General features: G+C 48.9%; 1 protein-coding gene across 2 annotated transcripts in view; it reads left to right on the plus strand.

Annotated features, from left to right (window-relative positions):
* The window catches only part of DCUN1D3 (defective in cullin neddylation 1 domain containing 3), a 44,142-nt gene that overhangs the window by 8,506 nt on the left and 11,041 nt on the right, over positions 1-24,595 (plus strand). For both annotated transcript variants that reach the window (XM_019649854.1, XM_019649855.1), the window contains one exon: positions 20,599-20,734. The gene's annotated coding sequence lies outside the window, so the exon portion shown is untranslated. The remainder of the gene's footprint in view (positions 1-20,598; positions 20,735-24,595) is intronic.

Below are 24,595 nucleotides of genomic sequence, written 5' to 3' on the forward strand. Positions count from 1 at the left end.
GGGGGGTGGGGTGGAAGGGGAGGAGTGGAAATCAGCGCCTTGTCTGGACTGGTCCCCCTGGAAGAAGAGGCTGTGAGGGGAGCCTGTGGCGTGTCAGCGGCAGGGCTCAGAAAACTTACCTACTGTCCCTGCCTCTCCACCGCCAGCACCCCTCAGCCCAGGGCCTGGGGGCCGGAGCTGCCCTGGAGGGGGTGCAGACTCTGGTCCTGTGGCCCGGGTAAGCGCTGTGAGGTGGGAGCCCAGGCGGGCGGTTTGGGGGGGTGACTCTCCGGCCCCCTCCGCCCTCGTTTCCCTCCCCACCCCCATCCTTCTCTTTTAATCATTAACAGCCCTGGAATTAAGGGGCTCAGACCTGAAGGCCTTTCTGTGCACCTTTGCTATAAACGATAACCATCTGTGCCTGAGGCAGTGGGGCTGGAGGCTTCGCCTGCATCCTGTATAGGAAGTGGGACGGGGCGACAGATGTATTGTGTTTTTCCATCCCCCCTTCACCCCTCATCCTCCCCGACATACACCCCTCGTTTCCCCTTGACTTCTCTGTGGCTAGGTGGTAATCGAGGTGTTGTGCGTGTGTGTGTGTGTGTGTGTCTGTCTGTCTGTGTGTCTGTGTGTCTGTCTTCGTGTCTTCTTGATGGCACTTGGTACCTTGGTTACCTCTTTCGAATTTGGTGTTCAGCCTCCATCCCAGATCTTAACTGCAAGCTTTGTAATCACTTCAGTTACAGGCTGTGTCACATTGGTAGTACCTCCCGGGTCAGTGGAGCATTTTGTCGTGTGAATACTGGAATTCCAAAGCCCTTGCAAGGATTCCTAAATGGCATCATAGCCCAGGAATCAAGGTCTCTTGCTCTAAATACTTTCTGTGTGAGGAATTTGCATGTTGTCAACTCTTTCCAAAACGACTTGATGCTAGGTTAATTCTGGATTTCTGTGTGTCTCTCCACCCACACTTCGCGATGTGCTTCAGAGAACAGAAAACCCCATGCTACTTTTTGGTTTCTGCAATTGGACAATAGCTCTTTTGCTCCCGCTTGTGTGTCTGACACGCGAGTCTACAGTGACACATTTCGGCGTGTGCTAATTTCCATCTTATTTAGCTGATTCTTTGTGGATAGGTGGTCCTTAATGAGAAGGTGTGATCTGTTTAGTTTTGTTTGGAAGACGAATACAAACCAATAACAGATGTGAAAAAAGTATTTGAAGGAAGCAAAGAGTGATTGGAAAGAAAGTCTCTTTGTTGATGTGCTGTTGGTTTAAAAAAAAAAAATCAGGTAGTGTGTTCCTTTAGCTTGTCACTCGGGTTTCACAGTGAAGTGTAATGATTCCTAATTTGGTGTTGATATTTTCTTTGGAAGTCCTCTGTTGAATCTAGAACTGTGCTTTCTGAAGAGCTTTAAGAGATAGTGTCTCAGTTTTAGAGATCCTTTGATTAGAAAGTGCATAAATCCTAGCCCTCTGTAACTGAGTTTATATGCATATTGCTGGAGAATTATCACAACCAGTCCCACCCTACTCATCAGGACTTTCTCGGGCCTGATAAAACAGAATATTTAATGCTTTGATTGTACAAGTAACAGCATGTTTAGGTGTTTTGCAGAAATGCAACGAAAGGAAAGAGTGACTGCTGTTCTCACCTTAATTGATTTGGAGCTGCTGAGTAAAAGGTCCAGTAGTCATTCATTCATTCATTCATTCATTCAACAAGCACTTATTGACCAGCTACTAAGTGGTAGCCAGTGTTTCAGGCATTGGGCTTACCAAGGTGGAACACAAGCATAAGCATAACATCCACTGTCTTAGGGAGCTTACATCGGAGTGGGGGTTGGGGGTGGGGTGAGACAGATAATAAATAAGCCAACAAATCAGATTTTGATGAGCTCCAAAGAAAGTAGGAATGGCGTGATAGAAAGTGATTGCAATGCAGTCAAAGAACAGCTTTCTGAGGAGGTGACACTAAGCTGAGCTTTACATGAAAAGTAGCCAGCCCTCCAAAGATAGGGAGGAGCCTTCTGGGTCCTGGGACAAGGTAGCTAGCTAGGGCTGGAGTGACTTTGGTGAGTTCCAGGGCCTGGAGAGAAAGGAATGGGGTGGAGAGGGGGTGAGGAGGTGGGGGGAGAAGGGGAAGGAGAGGCAGTCATCCCCAGAGCCTAGCAAGCAAAGCGGAGAATGAAGAGTCGGTCAAGGAGGTAGAGGCCGGGCTCAGAACAGGTAGTCAGATAAGAAGAAGGAGAAGGAAATAGAAAGTGATGCTTCTTCTGATCCATTCTGTTGCTTTTCCGAGTCTCATCGCTGACTGTTTTGTAGGTGCTGTTGGACTATTGTAACAAAAACAAGTCACCCTGCTAAGTGGGAGAGAAGGCGGCTGTGGTCACCTGGGTCTTTTCTGGCAGATAAATCTCAAGCTCTGTGTTCACAGTTCAGTGGGATGTTCATGTTGAGAGTACACCTTTTTTCTTACAGGGTTTTGATTTAAGGGCTGCTATTTAAAATTGCATAGCGAGTATCTCCAATGTGTTCTACGATACGAATCCTCCTTTGCTTCCAGCTGTGTATGAACTTGGAGTTGAAGGTTGGGCGAGTGATAATAATAAGCCCCTGTTGATCTATAAAGATGACCATCAGGATCTAAATTGAAGTGGTTTTTTTGCAGGGAGGCAGGTTTTATGTCGCAATATTTCCACTCTTGTCTGGTCCGCCTGATGACTAATAACACTCAGCTGAGACATGACTTGGTGCTAAAAGTTCACTCAGTGGATTACATTAGATAAATGACCATTGTGGGCCCAATCCCACAATGTCGGCATCTTGGGGCTGGCATGTGATCAAAGGATGTCACCTACTTTTGCCTTTTGCTGGGGTCATTCATCTCCAATAGTCAGCTGCTCGTCAGCCTCACCTTGACCAGATTGCCCACTTGACAGGCCCAATCAGGACTCCTCCTTGATCGGCCCTCTTGAGCCATGTTAACAGTGGGCCAAAACAGACCTAATATGCCATTTTCTTCTTTGGAACCCCACAACAGTACTAGTGTGTTCTTGGAGTGAATTGGTTCTTTGAGCCAGGCAGTTGAAAGACTTAAATGTTGCTAGGGCTGTTTGTAGTAAAGTCAGTATTAGAAACGCTGAAGAAAACCTTTTCGCGTTGTGGAAAAACGAATCAGAAACGGAGGACTTGTCACCTGTTGTAGGTTCTGGTACTTTAATTGGACCCATAGGTGGATGGTCAGAACCCACTCGAATCGAGCTTCCTGGGCAATCCTGGGTGTAAGTGAATGGGATGAGTGGAGCCTGGTCCCAAATTACGGCATTCCGACTTGAATGCAAATGGAAAGTCTTTCAGTTAGCAAGCCTGTGACCAAAGTGAGCCTCTAGGACTAGGCACACAATAGACTCCACCTCCTATACTGCAGAGTAACTCAACGGAATGGAGAATTGTCAGTGATTCTCCAAATACATGCGTACATACTTGGCGTTGGCCTAGGTTACAGAAGTTTGGACTTTGTATCCTGCTGCTGGGCCTCAGATGCTCTGGCCAACAGATAATTGAGCTGTCCACTATTCATCTTCGTTTCAATGGTTTATTATAACTCCAGTATGAAAATATCCTGTAGGCTGAGATTTCATCAGCCAATTTGGAGACTGGTGGCTCTTTTCTGATTTCTAAAAGGGGGTGGATGGGTGGGAGGGGACTTGAACACAGGGAGAAGCCATTGACTCCCACGGCAGCCCCTGAATGTGTCTGGGGAAAGAATGCACAAATCGAAACGAATTTAGAATCTTGGAACTGGGCTGGCCTTTTTTTTTTTTAAAGATTTTTTTTATTGGGGAATTGGGGGGATGGGAACAGTGCTAGGGAATTGGGGGAAGGGGAACAGACAAGTTGCTGTCGTTTTTGTTCTTTAGTCTAGTTGTGGAGGACATTGCTTCACTGGCCCAAGTTGGCACCATCATTGCATGCTCTTCCCTGGTGAGGCAGATCAGTCGCCGGCTTCTTGACGGCCGCTCGCTGAGGCTGCTGGCCGCTCTCGCTGGCTGCTGGCTACACACGGTAGCCGATGGCAACCCACTGCCACAGGGGCTGCAGCCTCCGCTGACGCTGGCGACTCACAGCTGCCCAGCTCCAGGTTGAGCTGTTGTTCTGCATCTTAGCTGTAGAGGGCAGTGTCACTGGCCCTCATATGTGGGATCCGAACCGGGGCCCTCTGGCGTCCCAAGCCAGTTCTTAACCATCGCGCCACTCGGCTGGCCCTGGGCTGGCCTTTTAACCTAGGGGGCCAATGGATTCTTTTCTTAAACTTTGGGGGCTTTGGGGCAAAACTTCTGAAAGGCAGGCCACCGAGAAGGCCCGTTGATGTCACCTGTGCTTGGCGTTGTGAGTGTTTTGCATTGGATTAGATGGCTTAAAATTAATCTGATCTTGCTACTGTTTTTGATAGATGTGCTGCACTGTGGAGTTAATTGTACCCTGGCTGCCAGTTGTTTTGAGGTGAAGCTGTGGTAACTCCGATTGAAACAATGGTAATTAAGTGGTAACCCCTCTTTCCCCAGTCCTGGATAACTTACAATTACCTCCTTGTGTCTATTTACAGATGTTGATACCAGTGAACTGGGATCACTTCTTCCCTAAATGCTGGGAAGGTGCTCCGAAGCTCTGTGCACAGTAGAACAGGGAGTTTAATTGAGTTAGTGTCTTTGAATTCAAATCTTGTTTCACTCGTTCTCGGGTCTGTTTTCTTAGGTCATGGAGGGTCCTGTGTCTTTTGGGGGAACCAGGAAATCACCACAGCACCTGACCATTTGATTTGCGAATGATTACCAACTACAGTTTAACAGATTCATGTAGTGAAATAACGAGAGAAAACGTTGGAAGTGCCCCAGACTCTTAATTCTCTGAAGTTAGGATATGTTGAAAGGAGAAAATGGGAGGGGCAGAATGCCAAAGCGCCTTTAAAATGTTGCAGAGGAGACCTTATTTAAATGCCATATGTCGGACTAGGGAAGCTCAGTCAGTCCGTCTCAGGTGGTGATTAGCTTTCGTGGTAGCCAAATAAGCCTCCTGTGGCCAGTGCCCCATGCCAGCCTGATTGCAGGGGATGACAGGCATCATGGCGGTGACGCCTCCTGGTGTAGGAGTGCCCTGTCAGCTGGGCTGTGTTATTGGGTGTCAGCCTGCCCTGCAGCCTGGAAGCTTAGGTGGCACAGCGTTGGGAAGCCTCGCTCAGCTGCGGGGCTCAGCCTCAGGACCTGGGGACTGGGAATGAGGCCGTCACTGAGGCCTGTAGATCCAGACCAGGTACGATGACTTGACTGGCACCACTGCAGAAGGTAGGACTTTGCGTAGTCCAGGGGGCTGTGTCAGAAAGACTTGCCCCCTCATTTGCTTAGCAGATTGCTTCCACCCTGTCAAGACAAAAGAGTTTGGTTATGGCTTTTAGCTCTTGTCGGTTGGTGAACGCGTCATTGTTGGCATTCAGTTTGAGTTGAATCGCCCCCTTGGTGTTGGGTCTTCTGTATTCGTGGTTCATCCCTCAAACGTTTTGTCACAAACTGCTATTCTTTCAGACAAGACTCCTTCTAACCAGCTTTGAAGCGCATACGAGGTGAAGTCAGTTTCTGGTCGTAGTAAGTCGCTGGCCTGTTCCCCTCAGAAGATTTCTGAGAGTGACAACAGTATGTCACACAGGGGTTGGGGCTTTGTCATCCGGGTCCTTAAGCTGATGAGTGACCATGCTGTAGAGACACCGCTGCACAGCACTGAGTCAGGGACTTCTCTTCCCGGTGACCTGCCCGGGAATGTGAACAGGAGAACCCAGGGGCACCCATCGACAGCTTTAGAGCAGGTCTGTGGAAAGAGCTGTAATGGCCACGTTCCTGTTTTCTGTGTGAAGCAAGCGTGTTGTCAGTTCAGCACGTGCTTTGTGGCTACTTGGTGACTGCCCTGTGGCTTTAGACAGGAGGGGAAGGCTAGGATTGCCACTGGAGAGAGGGTGCTGGGACTCCAGCAGCGTGCATCCTCGGCTGCGGGACCAGGGACATCCCAGGTCCTCAGAGGAGGCATTTCGCACGTTGTGACTTTGCTTTCTTCCAAGTGAGTGGAATTCAAGAGTGAGGGGTGATAGAGTGAGTGCTGTTTTCATTTTTCAGAATGTTTCCATGGGCCTGGTAAGCTAGTTTTTCTTTGAAATAACTAGTCACTTGTTCAGTCATTGACTCAATACGGTTGGTTCTGGCTGTTACCTATGGTAGAGAGAGTTTTGCTTGGGGGTTTCCTAACATCGAAAGAGAAAAGTCTAAAGAGCGTCCTGGAGGCATTTAGGTTGGTGGGTTCGGCTGTGGGGGAGGAGGACGTGGAGGACGGGAGGTGGTGGTGGTGGTGGTGTCGTGGACTGGGTGCATCGGGGAAGGGGAAGGGGAAGGGGAAGGGGAAGGGGAAGGGAAATGTCCATCGGGGGTCCAGCTGGGAACCTGGGAACGGAAAATGCTAGCAGTGGCCCTGCTGGGGGGAGACTGTGTAGGGAGGAGGCCCACGCCCAGGGAACACCACTCACAGGCGGGGGCTGGGGCCTGTGGCACTGGGTCACCCAGTGGCCCTGACCGCGGGTGCTCTCGTGCCTGGAACGTGTGTCCCTGCTGCGGGGGGAGGTGTGCAGGGTCACCGGCCGGGGTGACCACGCTGGTCTTCGGGATTGACTAGCCAGCCACGACTGACTGTAGACGGAGTTCGGGCCTAACTTCTGAGATCTCTGTTTCTCTCTCTTGTTGACAAATCAGGAGCTGGTAAACAAGAGGGAATGTCATGTCCCCGGGTCCGTTTGAGCTTGGGTTAAAGTCCATCATGCAGCAAATATGAGGGGGTGCCCGTTGTCATTTAACAGCATCTGCCATCCACCGGGAACAGTTCCTTGTAAATTACGGAGGTAATTCATGATCCTCTCGTGGGAACTAGGATAAACGTGACATAGATCGCTAAAAACTAAAATCAGTAATGAACGCAAACCGTTTTTGACTTCACACTTCTACACCATTCCATGTTCTCTTTAGTTCTTTCAAAGAAATGTTTCTCCATCAGGTACTTGTGGATCTGTCCCCAGGACATGATTTCCTGCTAGTGCTGAAAAAGGCAGGCAGTGCTTGGAATTGGTGCCTGCCGAATAATTAGTGATTCGATGGGGCAGGGAAGTGGTTTCAAAGGCATTGGTTAAGTTGGTTTTAACGGGGACCTCCTTTTTTTTCTTTTTGAGGTTATTACTTATGTTGTTCCCACAATTCTCTGACACCAGCCGAGCATCCAGCAGTTCTGTTCTGACACAGACAGCCTGGAGTTGGTGCAGACCCTCTAGGCTAATGACTCAGGCGCCCAAGATTGCCCCACTTCAGATGGCAGCCAGGCAGCCCTGCGTTTCCTGCCCTTCTGCCTGGCACACTACAGTTTTGGGGTTCCCATGGCTCCCTCCCCAGGTTTCGATAATTTGCTGGGACATGTGACTCAGAGAACTCTGCAAAGCATGGTATTCAGGATTACACTTCCATTATAAAGGGCAGGATAGAATGGGGGCACCCAGCTTCCGCGTCCCCTCTGGGCATGCCAGCCCTCAGCACATCGATGCGCTCGCCAACTCTGAAGCCCCCAAGCCTTGTTTCTGTCTCAGCTGAGGTTCCCGTGTGTAGGCACAATGGATCAGTCATCCGCGATTGGTGATTAAGCTTCCTCCATCCTTCCCTCCTGTGTTGTGGGTGGAGGTAGTGCTGAGAGTTCCCACCTTCTATTCAGCTGCCTGGTCTTTCCGTGTGGCCAGCCCCCCTCTTGAAACTCTCAGGGTCCATCCTGAGTGACAGCATAAACTCCGTGTGGTCCTTATGGATAACAAAGCACACTCCTGTCAGTACGGAAGTATCCTGGGTTTTAGGAACTCCAGCAGGAACTGGGGACAAAGACCAAATACATTTTTTATTGTATCACATTAATACTGCAGTTGTGGATCCCATAAGTAGTGATGGAATAAGGCCACCTAAAGTTGACTTAGGTGATAAGATAGGCATTTACTATTCATTTGATGGAGTTGTGTTTTGTTTTTTGTCAAGAAAGTGCAAATTAAATAGCTTCAGGTTACAAAGGAGCAAGTTCCTTCCTCATCGATGTGAAATGGCATTTCCAGAACGGTATATATTCTTCACAGGTGCCCCAGCTCCAGACCTCCGTCATGCAAGAAGTGGGCTCACTTAAGAACCCAAATATACCGAGTTCATGGCTTTTTTTCCGTGTGACATTAGAAAGAATCACGTGTCCTCAGGGCATTGGTTAAGGACCTCGGCCTGCGCTTGAGCCTGAACTTCACGCCCTGCTTGTCACTTGACTTTGGACGAGCCACTTAACATCTCTAAGCCTTGTTTCCTTCAAGTATAAAGCAAGGATAATCACAGTAAATAATTGCGAGGCTTCAATAAGACAGTGTGTTTGAAGGATATAGCACAGCACCTGACGTATAAACAAACATTTAATAATGTTAGCTATTAGCTGCATGCGTACCTGGGTTGTGAACTCCCAAGGGCCCAGAACTTCATCATTTCTCTCGTCTGGCAAGGGAAGTGGGGGGCAGTGTGTGAAATATTGCTAGGCACACAGTGGACACAGGTTTTCTGTCACTTGAAAATAAATCCTGCTCTGGGTATCTGGAAAATATAGGAGTGACTCTGTAACGGAAACTTCCAGCCTTTTTTCCAAAGCTGGCCCAAAACCCAGAGATGGAAAATCCTCCTTCTGAAACCCTGTAGAACATGCATGACCCAGCGGTGGGGAGGGGGGCCGTCAGTGGCTAGGATGCTCGCTGTTGGACCCGAAAACGGGAAACTGGTTCAGGAGGTGTTTTTATCTTTGGCAGCACGCCTCACGATTCAGTGAGTTGGGCAAAACCACACGAGACTTCGGGAAGGAAACAACAGATTTATTTCAGCTGGTCCAGACAGTCTTTGAGAGTTGGCTGGCAGGTACCGTGTTGTGTGTTCTCAAAGAGAGTAAAAGCCCAGAACCACCAGCAAGGGCCCTACCAGCTGCTGGAGGTTCACTTGTTGGTGAACTCAGAGCCCTGAGGCCAGGTCTCTACACATCCCTGGGCTAAGTCCTAGATTCTAGTCTGGACTTGGCCACCTCTTACTGTGTGGCCCTGGGCAAGTTACAGCCCCTCTTGTAGTCTGTTCGCCAGACTCTGTTTTAAAGGATTTGGGACTAACTCTCCATTTCTCAAAGTGATCCTTTAGTTACACTTTTCGTGTATGGGCTGCTGGAAAGAGCACTCAAGTGTGTTTTTTGTGCCATCAATGGCACATGAGATACTTTGTGCCTAGTTCTGTGTTTTAATGTGTCTTAACGAAAAAATAACTAGCATGTCAGACCTAGGACTTCGTGGATAGTGTTGCTTACAATGGTCTTCATATTAAAGTGGGTGTAATTTTCTTTAAGCTTTTAAGGAAAATATTAGGGGAACAGTAGTTGGGATGGTGAATGGATATGTAAGATCACAAAGGTTGTGCGGGGATGGTTGCGGTTTATCAGTTCTAAGATTCAGTCATTCTAGCTCAGTGCCACGCCTCCTATGCAGGTGGGCAGAGTGGAGCAGGTCCGAATCTGAGCGGATTTCAAAACTGGCCCAACGGAAGCAAACTGACCAATTTCTGTTAGTGCATTCATGGCGAAAATACCCATGAGTAGACTGCGTAGAATTTAAAATACCATCGACGTTAGAAGTGGGGACGTAGTTTTTAATACTGAAAAATGAATAACATCGCTTCCCCTTTCACCTTTAGCAGCCTGGATTGACCTTGATTTTCCTTTGGTGTTGGAACTCCCTGTGGTCGGAGTTAGGGTTCTGACTTGTTCCGCTTGGGCGGGAGAAACACACCGGGGCATGCAGCCAAGGTTCCGCCCCATCTTGATGGCCTGGATGGTACTTCTTGCTGGTAACTGGCTTTAAAGGTACACCATGACACGTACCCCAAAATGAAACTAAACACCGGGATGAGCTTTACTCACCGTTTCATTTCGCTTTCTGTCGTATTGCTCATAACTCAACATAGAGTGTGTGTGTGTGAGTTGGGAGTGGGGTGGGGCGGGTCTTGAGAAGTAAAAGGAGCAGTGGTAGAAATGAAACAAACTATTGTGGGAGGTGCTTTTTTTTTAAAGTAAAACCCCAGAATAAAACTGAAATCTCGATTGTGTAATAGAAGCTAAGAAAGCGGCTTTCAGATGTAGTCTGTGGTTTCTTGAAAAAAAAATTTTTTTAAGCCTTAATTACCTGTATTCCCTTGACATTTTCTGTGTATCTTAACACTGTCATCTTTCATTATCTGCGTTTGGTCATTGGCCTGTGTTCTGCAAGTGGTTTTGTTCTATAATTACCTCAGTATAAAGGGCCATGCATCTGGTAATAAATTATTTAATGTTTCAAATTGTAGTTTTAAAAAATGGCTATAAAGATGGTTCTGCGTCTATTATCATTCTGTGCCATGCATTACGTGCTCAAGATTAGCTCAAAGCAGAGCAAAATGGTGAGAAAGTTGTAGCCCGCCCAAGATTTTTCTCCCTCTTACAAAGTTTCTACATGATTTCACAGTGAGAAACACTCATAATTTTCCCAGCTGAGGTAGACTCTAGTGTTCCAAGCCACAGGCCCCCATACGCTATACCTTTTGGTTTTGTCGTTTATGCTGCCTTGTCTTCGGAGAGAAGTGACCTGTGTCATATGTCATTTGGCACACTGGGAAAGGGAAACGTCAACCCAAGGCTATTTTTTTGCAGGATTAAGAAATCTGGCTTCTCACTAACATCTGTTTCATGACATTCATCCTTCGGGCAGACCCACGGGACTCCTTACACAGGGGAGACGTCAGCTCTCTGAAACAGCTCCTGCATGTCCAGGTTAGCCGTTATGTCTGGGTAATGGCCCACAGTGAGGCTGGAGAGACTCTGGAAGGGGCTGGGCAGGGGCTGTGACATCTGCCCTTGGTGTTTGCAAAGCTCCAGTGAAGTTATTTCCTTCTCTTCTTGGGAAATTGCCATCAGATCGATGCGTGTTGGTTAAGATCTCTTGTGGGTAGCCAAGTAGTTGGGCTTTTAAAGAGGAGAGCCACATGAAAGACTCTTCTTCCCCAGTCATACTGATAATTATTTCCACGGTAGTATAATCTATCGAAGTGTAAGCCTTCAAGACCACACATTTAAAAAGGTAAAATGTAATTGAGAGTCAGAAGGAGACATGTGCAAACCCAGCGGAGTTCAGAGCCTTTCTAAGCCCCGTCTCACGTGTTTCTAGCACCACTTACTCTGGTCTTCTCACGCTGGCCTAACCTTTTAACTCACGCAGAGTCTTTTCAGTTCTCAATAAAGCCTTTCAGGATGTCGGAAACTTGAATTTTCATGGTAACTTCAAATGGGGGGGAAAAAAAAGAAAAAAGAAATGTGTAATCGAAGACTTTCTTTAACTCTTGCCGTGAAACCTCCCCAGGCAAAGAACCACCAGGAATTGCTTAATTTATCAGAGCATTTGTTTCTAAGTTCCAACTCACAGCCATTGCTTGGCCTGGCAGAAAGAGATAATAAAAAGTTACGCAACAGGTAAAAATCTGCCCAGTTGCCTTTTCCCCATTTGGAAGGGAACAGTTTTTCCTTCCCTCTGGGCAGTTTTGCTTAAGCTCCGCTTCTGATTTCTAGCTTTATTATTTGCACAAAATCCTTCAATTGACTCACCACCCGTTCTGAGGGTCTCCAGCTCCAGCATTTAGCACTTCTGACTCTGCCCGCTTAAGCAGAGGAGCTTTTGATTACAATGGCAGCTTAACAGAACAAAACTTTAAAAAACACACTCTTAATAGTATGCAGGGTTTCCAAGCAGATACAAGAGTTTCTAAGAAGCAGACTGTTGTCGTTCTCCAGGTAGACATATATGAGCAAGGAACTAGCTTCCCCAGATGAAATGTGGATTGTCATAGGGCCCTTCTGAAACTCAAAACTAGTCCTGCAAGCTACAGAAATCTGGCCTCCACATTCGACACGCTCACCATTGCGTTCAAGGTCAAGTATGTGTCGGAGTTTTTCTCAAGGACTGACCCTAGATTGCATACATGGTGTTTCAGGAAAAAGGAAGTGTGTTTATATGTTGCCAGCTATTCCTCCCAATGCATTGGAGAGCCCGTTGTGGATCCTGTTCTTAAGGACCTTTCTGGTGTTAGGAAAACATTCCTAACAGTTATAGACATGAGAACACTTAAAAGATGCAGAATTGGTGCTAAGAAGTGTCGGTGTGGCCGTGAAGGCGGGGAAGAGCGCAGAGGCTGGACAGGACCAGGACGGGTCCTGTGGGCAGGGAGCTCTGACCTGGGCTTGGAAGACCAACGCTGGAGACAGAGGACAGAACGCTGTATGTGAAACTGCGGTGCCCTGAGAGGCCGTAACATCTCGGGGACACCGAGTGTTTCAGGATGCCTATGGAGGGTGGATGAGGGGGGAGAATGACAGTAGCTGAGGCCAAGTTCACAAGGGCCTTGTATGCCCTGTTGACTTTGGATTTTATGTCTTAGGTGAAGGGGAAAATATTAAATAATGGCATACTCACGTGGGTGTGTGTGTGTGTTTTAAGCAAGATCACTCCAGTGGCTGAGACAGTGGAGGGAACGTAAACCTTGAGAGCGCTGCAGTAAAGATGAAAGGGCCTGAACTGGAGAATTGCTGAGGGTTTAGAACTTACAGAGTTTGCCCGAATCTGATAAAAATTGACAGCTTGCACATCCCACGTGGGTCAGTAGGCTGAAGGGTGCTCTGCCCCCTAAGTCACTCAAGAGGCCCAGACTGATGTAGCTTCCACTCTCAGGTACTGTCTTGGTGACTGTGACCGGGGAAGAGGTGTCTGGGATGTCACGTGCCAGCTCTGTTCCTGGGCTTGCAAATGATGAGTGCCCGAAATAGGCACCTATCCCCACCAAACTAAAAAGAGGCTGGGAAACTGGGGGAGCAGATGGAACGTTTGGTGAGCTTCTCTGTGCCACAGGGTAGGGCCTGACTGAGGTCCTACCCCTGAGCTTATTTCCTCATCTATAAAATAGGGATGTCAGTGGAACCAGCCTCACAGAATAGCCATGGGGATTAGCTGCCACAAGAAGTATAAAATGCCCAGCCTCGTGCCTGGCACAATAAAGATATCGGAGGGACCCTTACGTTTGATCTTGAGATTTTCTTACTATAGGTCATACCTAATTAGTAGGTTATAACCAACAATTAAAAACCAATTTTTAAAAAAGAATCAGCATAAATCAGAGTGCATCATAGAAGCGAGGGTAGATACTGCTGCAAGAAGCTTGAGGTGTGCGTGTCTTTATATATGTGCATTTGGTTCAGGATGTAAAAAGTATTTCTCACTGGAGGTTACAGTTAAAGTTCGAAAGACGCCGCGCTGGTCTAGTCCAGCCTCCCCTTTCGCAGTGATGGAAGGACTTACCCACACCAAACAAAAAAAAACCCCTCCTCTATTGTAGTACGCTTTTTTTAAAGAGGTACTTTAAACTTCCACATTTTTAAAAAATTGGGCTTGAAAAGCACTATCCTCAATTTTGAGAAAAAGGAAGACATGGGTTTGAATTTTAGCTTTGCTGCTGGCTAGCTGTGTTCCCTTATTTATGCAAATGTACCTTCATTTTCTCATCTATAAAATGGCGATGATAGCACCTGCCTCATATGGGATTGTTGGATTTGTCGATATGTGTAGAAATGTTCTGAGAACCCAGGCTGGTGCATAGTAAACCTTAGGTAGGTATTTGTGGACATTATCATGTGAGAGTGGCTAGTACTGCGCTTGTAGGTAGATGTGTGCAGCGCCCTAGGCACATAGTAGGTGCTTCTTTTTCATTTGATTCTTTAGAAAGTGTTGTTAGGTGTCAGTCAGGTCGTCACGTTACCACCTACACTCCCAGCCTTCTCGGAACTTGTAAGGTTGCCATCGCTGACAATAACTTGCTTTCTCTTCTGTTGTCATTTTTTACTGTGTGCTGGGGAGCCATGAATGTTTACGTTCCGTAGGAGTAAACCATGTATTATGCATTCGAGCCTTGAATGCATCATCGAAACAGTAAGCTGTCTATGATAAAGTGTCATGATAGACAATTTTTTAAAAAGTCAGTCAGGAGAACTTCCTAATGAAATGTTTCCTTTCTGGTTTTTTAAAAAACATTTTTGGCCTGGAAGAAACGGGTGTCAAAGTTGTAAGATTGTGAGGTTGGCTTCTTTTAACAAGTACTTGATGTCAGCAGACGGATTTGCCGTGCGGGCGCGGTGTCTTTCGCCTGAGCTGTGGCAGGTGATGGCACTTCCTTTCCCATCGGCCCGTTGGTGATACTGAGCGGGACTCTGGGTGGATGGGAGTTAACCCTGGTTGCCTGGCCTAAGTGGATTTGTTATGTAATTTATGGTACCCAGAAGCCCTTTGGGGAGGTGTTTATTATCTTATTATCATGACAGTATCCATCGAGGCCTGAAGATTCATTTTTGTTGTTCTCATCTAGTTCCAGCAGAGCGGTTCTCATAACCGAAAGGGTGGCCGCTTGCTGTTAGATGCCTGCATTTGGCTGTGGTTTGGACAGAAGGTGTGTTGATCAAGACTGGCTGCTAGAAATCCAGACGTGTTGCAGTGAGTGATTTATTAATAGTTCAGAGGGTTGTTTTTCCTGTTAAACTGATTTAACTTCTGAAAAATGAGTCATATGCAGGGTTTCAAACATTTCCTCTCTGACTGGCCTCAGAAAAGGTTTATTAGCGTTTCTGTCTTGTCAGTTGCTGTTGGGATGCATTCGTGTCCATCCTGCCAGCGGCTGAGACAGAGGCAGGGGAGTGTCACTTTGGTTGTCCACAATCTGGCACAGGTGGACCTGTTAACGCGGTTGAGTGGACGTCCCCTGTTCAGCAGCCCTGTATTACTCCTGACTCACTGAGAAGTCCTGTGGCGGTGTGCCTCCTGCCCTCAGCTACCAGCGCTTCAACTTGTAATTTTCAACCGTACTGTGTTAAAACAAACTTCTAATTCTGGCTATTTTTCTTTTCAATTTGAGACCTAAAATTGGAAGCTCTATTTTTATGCACTACTCTCCTAGAAAAGTCACCGGTGTTGCTACCCCAGATACCCCGGGGTCCGAGGGCGGGGAGAGCACGCGCCAACTGCCGCACGTGGTTAAGCCAAATGCGGGGCCTGCCAGCCAGCAGAGGCGGGGTCTGCCCTGTGCTTTCCCGGCAAGTGCCACCTGCCTTTGCAGGCCCGGTTAGGACTTGGGTTCTTGGCCTCTTCTTGCTGTCCCGTGAAACATAGTCTGTTGTTTCCGGTGGCTCTAAAGAGATGGAGGGACGGAGGACCTGGACGGTCCACCTCTCTTACCTGCTTTGACAAGGTACCTGCATCAGCCCTCAGCGTTAAAAGCCACTCAGTCATGAGGTGAACATTAGCCAATATGGGTGGAATTGGGACATCTCGAGGGGTAAAACTGCCTGTGAGTCCTTTGTGTCCTGTGTGTGTGAAAAGCTGCTGGCGTTTGCTCTGGCCTCTCCAGACACCTCAAATGGGATACCTTTGCCCACCCAGGTAGAGAAGATGTAGTTCAGCCCAGTGCCAGCAGGTTTTTCACCCGATTGGCGAGCCCGTGGAGCATCCTGGAGCGCCGCACGGCCATGGCCTCCCTGAGCCCTCTGGGCTGACCCTGGCTACAAGGAGAGGCGGGAAGAGATGGCCAGGGTTCGTGCGAATTTTCCCCAAGGGACTGAGGTGCCGGTCAGGCAGGCATGGCAGGAGGAACAGCTGCCTGCCATTTCAGCCTCAGGGTTTGGCTTTGGCTGCGTCTGAGCTGAAAGTAGCTCGTGGAGTGAGCAGAGATGGAGCCATAGAGTGCTGGCTGAGAATGGCTGGGAAGCTGTGTTGGTGTCACATCACCTGAGAACTGATGAGATAGGGGCTAATTGGAACAATGAGACAATCCCTACTTTCTCTTCTCTCTCTCTGAAGGCAACGCGGTGCTGGGAGGAAAGGGGTCCAGGAGACCCCTGGACCTTCCGAATCAGCTCCTGAGAGGTGAAATTAAATGCCGCGTCCTTGAGTATTTGGTAACATCATCATGTAATTAGAACTGGTACATTGTTAAGAAAATCCTAAGGAGAGAAATCCATTCGCACTACAGTACATATTTGGCGTTCAAGGGTCGGCTGTACCAGGCACTCAGAACCCTGCTAAGTATGTCGGACTCATTTGTTCGTTCAGCCACGAGTTACTGCATTTAAAGTGCTCGGACTAGTGCCTTCTACAGACGTGCCCGTAAACATAGTGATTGTTATGCATGCAACAGATACTTACCAGACGCCTGCTTGCGTGACATAGCTGAGGTGCATGGGACACAGTGGTGAGTAAGAGACAGAATCCCTACTCCTGTGACACTTACCTCCTGGTAAGGGGCACAGACAATAAAAAAAGAGGCCAACAAATAAGGATTTAAGAGAGTGTTACATGCTGTGAAGAAATAAAACACCGTGCTGGATCAGAGTGAGATGGCGCTTGAGATTGGCTGGTCAGGGAGCACATCTCAGCGCTTGAACTGTCCCATCTGATACGAAAGAGCCATTTAGTCTTCACAGGGACCCTTTGATTTTCCCAGTTTTCAGGTAAGAAAACGGAGGCACCGGCATTAAGGATGTGCGGGGGGCAGGCAGAGCTGGTCATCCTGCATCCGAAGTGTGTGCTCCCCTTCCCAGAAGGCACAGGACCGCCCGGGGGTGCCACACCTGGTTTTCGGGTCAGAGGAACGAATGGGTTTGCACGGCAGGTCGGGAAAAGTTGCATGTAATTTCGTGGACCCCCAGTCATGGGATATAAATTTGACCGTGAGTGTGAATGTGTGAGTGAGTCAGTAAGAGAGAGAGAGAAACAGTTTACTTTGGGGTCCAAAGTGATCTTCACATTTTCAAAGGTCCTAATGACCAAAAGAGCTTATGGTGCTGCTGCTTTATTTTAGGATTTTCTTGTGGTTTTCCTGGAAATGGGGCCTAGGTGCTTGGGTAGGGTTTTAATAGCAGTGCAGTGGCCATTAGGTGGTGGCGATTTCGTAGGTCAGTAAGAGCGAGAAGTGGGCAGGGACTGGGCTGGAATGGTCAGGTGTCTTACTGCCAAGCCTGTCATGCCATGATGCCAGCCGTGGGGTGTGGAGCTCTGTTTTGATCTGATTACCCGCTTATCCTTACACGTATGAATGTACCCTTTGGCCATGCAAGCGCACATTTGTGAAATAGGTAACTGTTAAAAAACAACAACAAAAGCCCAAAGCTCGGGACGTCAAGGTTCAGCCTCCAAGGAGTGTATTTCCAACAAAGACACACCAACACGAGCGTTTCCTGTCACCAGCTGCCACACCTGGATACTTTCTAAACAGGCTCTTCCGTACTTGAAACCAAAGAGAAATTGTGTCAGTAATAGCGATTGAAACTAAGAGAGCGGCCAAGTTCTGGTCAGATCTGGTCTTTCAGTTTCATAGGATGTGGTTGAGATCAAATACTTGCTTCAGCTGAAAGATTGATCGTGCTGTTACCACGCAGAGACTTCCGGGAGCTCTTGCTTGACAGCCTTGCACGTGGCGTCTGAGGGCTGGGAGGAGGTTTCTGCCTGGAAACGTGATGCTGACAGAAAATGTGTGCTCCGTAGACTGAGGCAGCTGCAAGTACCCTGTGATAGATCTGCTTGGAGGAGGCCTAAGGTTGTAAAAACTGAAGTTGGGAAGGTTATTTTAGCTCATTAGTCATCTCCTGTTTTAAATAGCATCCTAATGGTCTGTCCAGTTGTAGTGGAATTTTACAGTTTGTACAAGCTCGGGGTCACGGGTCCTGGTGCTCCGCTAGGGGTTCCTCTGGCGTGTTGGGTAGAAATTGTGGCCTCGTAATCATGAGTCAAAATGTCCAGGTATCAGCTCTTCTCTCTCTTTGCTCTGTGAGAAGAGACATGAGTGACACAGCTGTCCCTTGGTAGGAACTCTTTCTGTTGTGACATCTGGCTTATGCAAAGGGGGATTTATGGGCTTACATTGGTGGGAAGTCTAGGCTTTGATCTAACCAGGTACAGTAATGCCTTCAAAACTCATTTTCTCTTTGTCATCCTGACAGTGATTTTATTCTTGATCCTTCAGGCATTTGAGTTGAGACCCATCTGATAAGAAGGGACCATTTAATCTTCACAGTGACAAACTCTTTGATAGGCTTTGTTAGTTTCCCTGGTGGCTTTCTGGCGAGGTGACTGGAGCAGCTCCAACCTCCAATGCGCTGACCGCTTAGAATCGCTCTGGCTGGCTCAGCTCGCCTGCGTATCCCTGACCCAGTCAGTCACTGAAGCCAGGGGCATGGGAGGCCTTGGTGGGCCCGAGCCACGTGGTCTGTCCTGAGCCCCACCCTACCACTCTGCCAAGAGTGAGGGACAAGGATCTCCTAGGGGAAGTTGGGGCATCACCCGATGGAGAGCCTGGTCTCTACATGCAGTGAGGGCACAGCCCTGGGTCCGGTCTGAGGCCAGAAGGCCCGAGGACTCAGCCTGTGGGCCGTGTGATAAGCCAGGACAGCCTGTGAATCATCCCCAAGGCCCCCCAGTTGGTTCTCTTCTGAACAAGCCTTGTGCTCCCAGGAATGTGATCCCCTCAGGCTCGGGCTGGTCCATGGGCCAGACCCTTCCACCCCGATGCTGAACCTCATTAGATTGTGGGGATGGGGGGTAGGTTAATTTTCTTTGGAAATAATAAATTGGGGGACATTTAGCTCTCATGGAAAGCTGTCCTATGATTCATCTCCCTCTGGCCCAGCCCCGTCACTTAACAACACTGGTTTCAAATTCTTGCTGCCAGTCGCTGGATTCGTCAGCCTTTTCGATGTGACTTATGGTGAAACACATGATCTCTCTCTTTATCTGTTTTCCATCCTCCTCGGGCAGTTTGATGTTTTTCCTTAAATAGAATATCTTAATGTGCTTTTGATAAGGATTTTTTTTTTAAAGAAGTTGAATTAGTTGGCAGGTATTACAAGATGATGTTGGGAGAAATACATCTCACCAATGCCCTGTTCATTATATGAGGTGACACTACATTTTTGGAATTCAAATTGGATTATATATGTAGTTTTTTTGCATACCCTTGGATTTGTTGGTTCCACTTCTAGGAATTTATTCTCAGGATATAATTATAAATGTTTCCATTTTAGCTGCATGTCCTATTTATTATCCCAGTATTGTTTATAATAGTGAACTATTGGAAGCAAGCTAAATGTCCAACAATGAGAGTCGATTGACACATTTTGGTACCCGCTTTCGAATGAAGACTTACCTGACTATTAAATATGTGTTCACAGAGAGTCTCAACCCTTTTGCAGTGCAGCCCCACGATTTTATTTTTAAGATTTTATTGGGGAGGGGGAACAGCCAAGTTGTTGTCCTTCAATCTTAGTTGTGGAGGGCGCAGCCAGCTCAGCTCCGAGTCCAGTTGCCATCCAGCTGCCCACCGGCAGCTCAGCTTAGGGTGCCGTGTTCAATCTTAGTTGCGGGTGGGCTTCGCCCACCATCCCATGCGGGAGTTGAACCGGCAACATCATTGTTAGGAGCACGTGTTCTCACCAACTGAGCCATCCTGCTACCCGTTGGCAGCTCAGCGTGGGCGCAGCCCATTGGCCCATGTGGGAATCGAACCAGCGACCCTGTTGCGCAGAGCTCGCGCTCTTAGCCAACTGAGCCACTCGGCCGGCCCCGCAGCCCCACATTTTGACAGATAAGTAGTAGGCTATAAGTAGTCTGTGGGTTACGTGCAACGGCTGGTGCTTCAGTAGTAATACCAGTTTTACTGTGGAATCGCTCCCCTTTTAAAAGCGTTGACTGAGACGAGACGTTTGATAGGAAAAAGCGTCTGTGAAAAAGGTTGCTAAATGGAATGTATAATACGACCCCAGTTTTGTCTAAAAGTTCTGTGTACCTAATCTGTGCATGCTTGTATTTCTGTGTGCTGTCCACATGTCCCCCAGAAAAGACAGCAAGGACAGACTCCCAAATGTTAATTACAGTTCGGAAGATACTAGCGGACTTTCTTTTCTTTATGCTTCTCTGTATTTTCTGAACTTGACAGAATAACTGGAATGCTTTTGCATTTGACAGCAGGAGAGAAAGCCTCCGTGGCCTCCCTTCTCTGGCCAGCTCACTGATGTGGTTGGAAACAGATATTCTTTGATTGTACAGGTCTTTTTTCTGTCCCTCTTCCTGTCTACTGTGCATTAGCAGTCAGCTTCCACCGTGGGCTTCTAGGAAGAAACTGATAAGTGTGGCCTTAATGGATTTGGATTTTTTTTTTAAAGAATTATCAAACATTTAAGAGATTGATCAGTGACTACATGGTGAGCCCGAGGGCTGCTGGGAGGAAATGCGGCTCTGGGAACCGCATCGAGGCGCTCGTGGTCATGTAGGTGCTCCTGAAGACATGTGGATGCAGGCATTGACCATCTTGACATCGGGCGCCTTCCTCATCTTCTGACTCATTGTGCAACGTCCTTCCTTGCCTTTCTTTCACTTAGATGCAAAAACCCGGGTCTCATCTACAGTTCACCTATTTTCCGTCAGTTGCTGACAACTGGATTCCCGAGAAGGTGACTGAAAAATGAACAGTTGATGTGTCAGTTGGGTGTTTGAGGACGAGCCGTCTACAATCAGGTAAACCTCCAGGGTGGCCTGTACCCACATGCTAACTGGAAGCAGCGAATTGGTGCCTCATCGGTGGTGGACCTTCCGTGGGGCCGAAGGAGGCCACCTGCTAAGGGAGGAAACAGGCGCCAAGCACCGCACCAGGGATGGAGAGTGGCGTGCCGTTTTTATCATCGCGCCACAGAGTCCAAACCCGAGGCAGCCCTCAGGTTTAAAACAGCAAAAGTCACTGGAAAAGCTGGTGCATAAGCAGAGAATGGCCAGCTGAGAAATCTGGTGCCCCTGGTGGTGCCCTCTGCACAGAAGTGGGCAGCCAGACCTGTCCAGGTCGATAGTGACAGCAAGATACACTCCACGTGCGAGTCTGTAAAATGATATGGCCTTTTTTTTTTTTTCCTTTTTGCTTATGTTGTGTCGTGTGGGATTTAAATGTGCAGCTCAGCTCCGGAGCCCAGAGACCAAAAATGCTTTTTGATTTGGTGTTTGGAAATCGTACAGTACACGGTGTGTTGGCTTGGTTGTATTTGGCAAGTAACAGTTGTTGTCGCCAGCCCACACTGGCTACAGTCCCCAGGCCTCGGCTGGATATATATTATTAGTCTATTTGAAGTATGCAAGGTCAAGAACAGTAAGAATACGTTAGAAAGAAAAGAAAAATGACTTTGTGTGTCGCGGGCTGGTCTTAGGACCTGAGATGATTTTACAGAGCTAGAACCAGTTGGTTTATTTTCTTTAAGAAATTTTTTCTCTTCCCTTCCTCCCTCCCTTCAGCCCTCTTTTCTTTTGCACTTTTGAGACTAGTCGCTGTAGAAAGTCACATGTTCCAACCCTAGCTGCAACTGCTGTCTTAGCTTGCTGCTGCTGTGCACTTTAGGACAAAAAGTCTTTGAAAAGCATGAAAATAGCAGCAGACGGGTCTCGTTTGCTTTGGCAGAGGGAAGGGCTTTTCCTCCCAAGTAGCTCTGGGTAAGACCTAATCTCCAAAGGTGATCTTGTAAGTCCCAAGTTCCCAGTGACAGCAAGCTCAGCGTTTCAAATGCTTGCTCAGTCTTTCCTCCTCGGTACTTTTGCAAGTTTACTTTCTAGGAAGTGATTTACAAACAGACACCACCCATTTCCCATCGTTTTCTCGGGTCATCCGGCCTCAGCTGCTGCCAGGTAGGATCAAGGGGAGCTTGTGGTCTCGCTTTGAGACTCCCCAGAGGGGCGGCTTCTGCCCTTGCAGCCGCTTCGGCCTCTGGCAGCTGGAGGAAAGCTGTCTGAGGAATTCATGGGCTCATGTTCTGTGGCCTTTGGGTGTCTGGCATATAGAGTAAGAAGTAAAAATATGCACCCAACTGGCTCTCCCAACTGTTTAGATGAAAGTTGGAGAGATGGGGTTCCTGTTGCTAACGGGTAGAAATGCCGGCATTTGTCAGTGGCGTTCCCACATAGACGCCAGGGGGGACAGAATGGGAGGCGTAGATTGGGCCTGCTCCTTCCCTCAAGGAAGCCTCCAGTAGGTCTCGAGGGCCTGGGCGCCAGCCTTGGCCTCCTGGTTTTGAGTCCTCATTCCCAAGGTGTTCCTTGGGGGACAGGCTCCCCATTAGCAGTCCGCCGCAGCGTCCCTGTGATCGGGCTTCCTGACCCCGCCAGCTGCAACCACGAGCCAGCTGGCTCCGGCCTGTTTTTCCATGTCAGGGCCCATTGCTGACCCTGCAGAAATCAAGCTAAGGTGAGTGAGGCGCGGCCTGGCCACAGCAGCAATGCGGTTGTTCACCCGTCCAGATTGGCGTGGCCCTGCGTTCACCCTCCCTTGGGTCTTGTTTCCCTGGGCTCTCAGGCTCGGGCAAGGGGTGTGGGAGCCGTTCTCCGAGGAGGCAGAGCTCCTGTCCTCAGGAGGCCTGTCAGCGGGGAGCTTCAGCCTCTCTGGGTGCCAGAGAGTGGAGGTGGCCCCACAGTCTTCATGCAGACCTGTCATTTTAGTGCTGGGATCCCAGAAACTCAGAGAGGTTCAGTGATTTGTTCAAGGGCAGCCTTTGCTTGGTCGTCTGAGACCAGAACCAAAGGCTCCCTGGGACGTGACTGTTCGTGTGGACCCCGTACCTCTGGAGAACAACACGTAGGTGTTGGTACTGTACCCTTTCTCCTGGGCCGCCATCGCCCCTTAGGGGAGAGGTGCGCCCCGGCACGCACCATAGCAGAGAACGGCAGTGAGGCCAGCGATACACGAGGTGTGTGTGTCGAGTTCGAATCCCCTTTCCTGTGTAGACAGGCTGTGTGACCCTGGCCAAGTCCCTTAAACTCTATTCAGTGTCCCCCTCTGTAAAACCTAAAGGTCGTGTTCTCTTCCTTAAAGGGTTGTAGGAGCTTCAATGCAGCAGTTCATGCCCATCCCCTCAATATGTACATGCAATTTAAAAGATGCTGCTTTTAACAGGTTTTAAAAGTCAGCCCAGCCCTTTGCCTCCCTCCTGTCCATTTCCTGCTCCGGTCACTTAAGGACCAGGACAAGACCCACCTTGTCTGTGGACCGTCCCATGGGTACCCTTGGGTCTGACAGGCTGGGTTTCTTCCGCGGTCCCGCTGCTGCGCAGTGAAGAAGCCTTGGCTTCCTGTGTGTATGGGCACTGACAGTGTCCATGGCTGTGCGGTGTGCTGGGGAGGGTGCATGTAAGCATGCAGCCCACGTTCCTCCTGGTAGCTCCTCACCAGCCCCCCACCTTTCTCTCTTTTCCCAATCGCACTGAGGCTTTGTGCAACATCCTGTTCCCTAAGAGGCATTGGGTACTAGTGAGACATACTTGTCTGGCTGTCATTGCACAGAACTGCCCAAGGGACAGCAGCAGCTTCCTGAGCCCTCTTTGGGGCCAGAACCCCCACAGGGACGGCAGCCTCTAGGATTGCCCTCAGCCCGGCAGTGCCAGCTCCAGGCTCGGGGCAGGCAGGCGGCCAAGCCCATCCCAGGAGCAGCAGCAGGGGGAGGCTGGAGGCTGATGTGCAGGGCGGGAGGCAGAGCAGTTGGAGCCGAGCTAGAAGGAGAAGCCCTGGAGGCTGGTCTGGGTCCAGCTGAGCAGCTGCTGTCTCCCATCGTTCAGGTAGCCCCAAGCTACAGCTGTGTCTAGAAGTGGGTTTCCTGGGTTTTTTCATTTTTCTTTTTTCTTTCTTCTTCCTGCCTTTCCCTTCTCCCCAGCCCTCCATGGCCCTGGCTTCATTCAACTCATTTAGGTCACTTAGCTGAAGCAAGGGAGCAGAGTTACTTACCGTGAGGACAGGGGAGCCGCTTGGCGTCGGGGGGTCCTGCCTACCTGCCCTGCCCTGCCCCCCAGCAGAGCTGGACTGGCTCCTGAAAAGGGCACTGTTCTCGGGCAAGGGAGGCTCGTGTCTGTCACGATATTAACAACTTGGCGATATTAACAACTGGCAGAGGCCGACACTTGCTGTGAGCAGGTATTGGGCAGAGCGTGTCACATGGATCGTCCCATCTACTCCACCCACCAGCCCTGAGGTCCATCTGTCCCCTTGGAAAGTTATGCGCTGACAGCCACACGGTGGGTGCGATCACCTCCATTCTGCTCCAGGTTCTCCCTCCCCCGCTGGCTCTTGGACGTCATTGTGCCTGCACTTCTGTCCCTGTGACATGAGGCGATGACCTCCAGGGCTGCGTCCCTGTCGTTGGTATCGTGGACTGATGAATACAGAGCAGTATTCACTAGTAGCGATGCTGTTACTGATGACACTTGGCTCTGGGGTGCCCAGCGGGCTGCAGCCGTCCACTTCAGAGACGTCACTGGGGGACCGACCGGGAAGGCAGTTCCACGACATGAGTGTGAATGAGTAGCTAGGAATCCTGTCTTTTTTTTTTAAAGAATTATCAAACATTTAAGAGAT

This window comes from Hipposideros armiger, unplaced genomic scaffold (genome assembly GCF_001890085.2).
Source record: "Hipposideros armiger isolate ML-2016 unplaced genomic scaffold, ASM189008v1 scaffold_135, whole genome shotgun sequence".
NCBI lineage: Eukaryota > Metazoa > Chordata > Mammalia > Chiroptera > Hipposideridae > Hipposideros > Hipposideros armiger.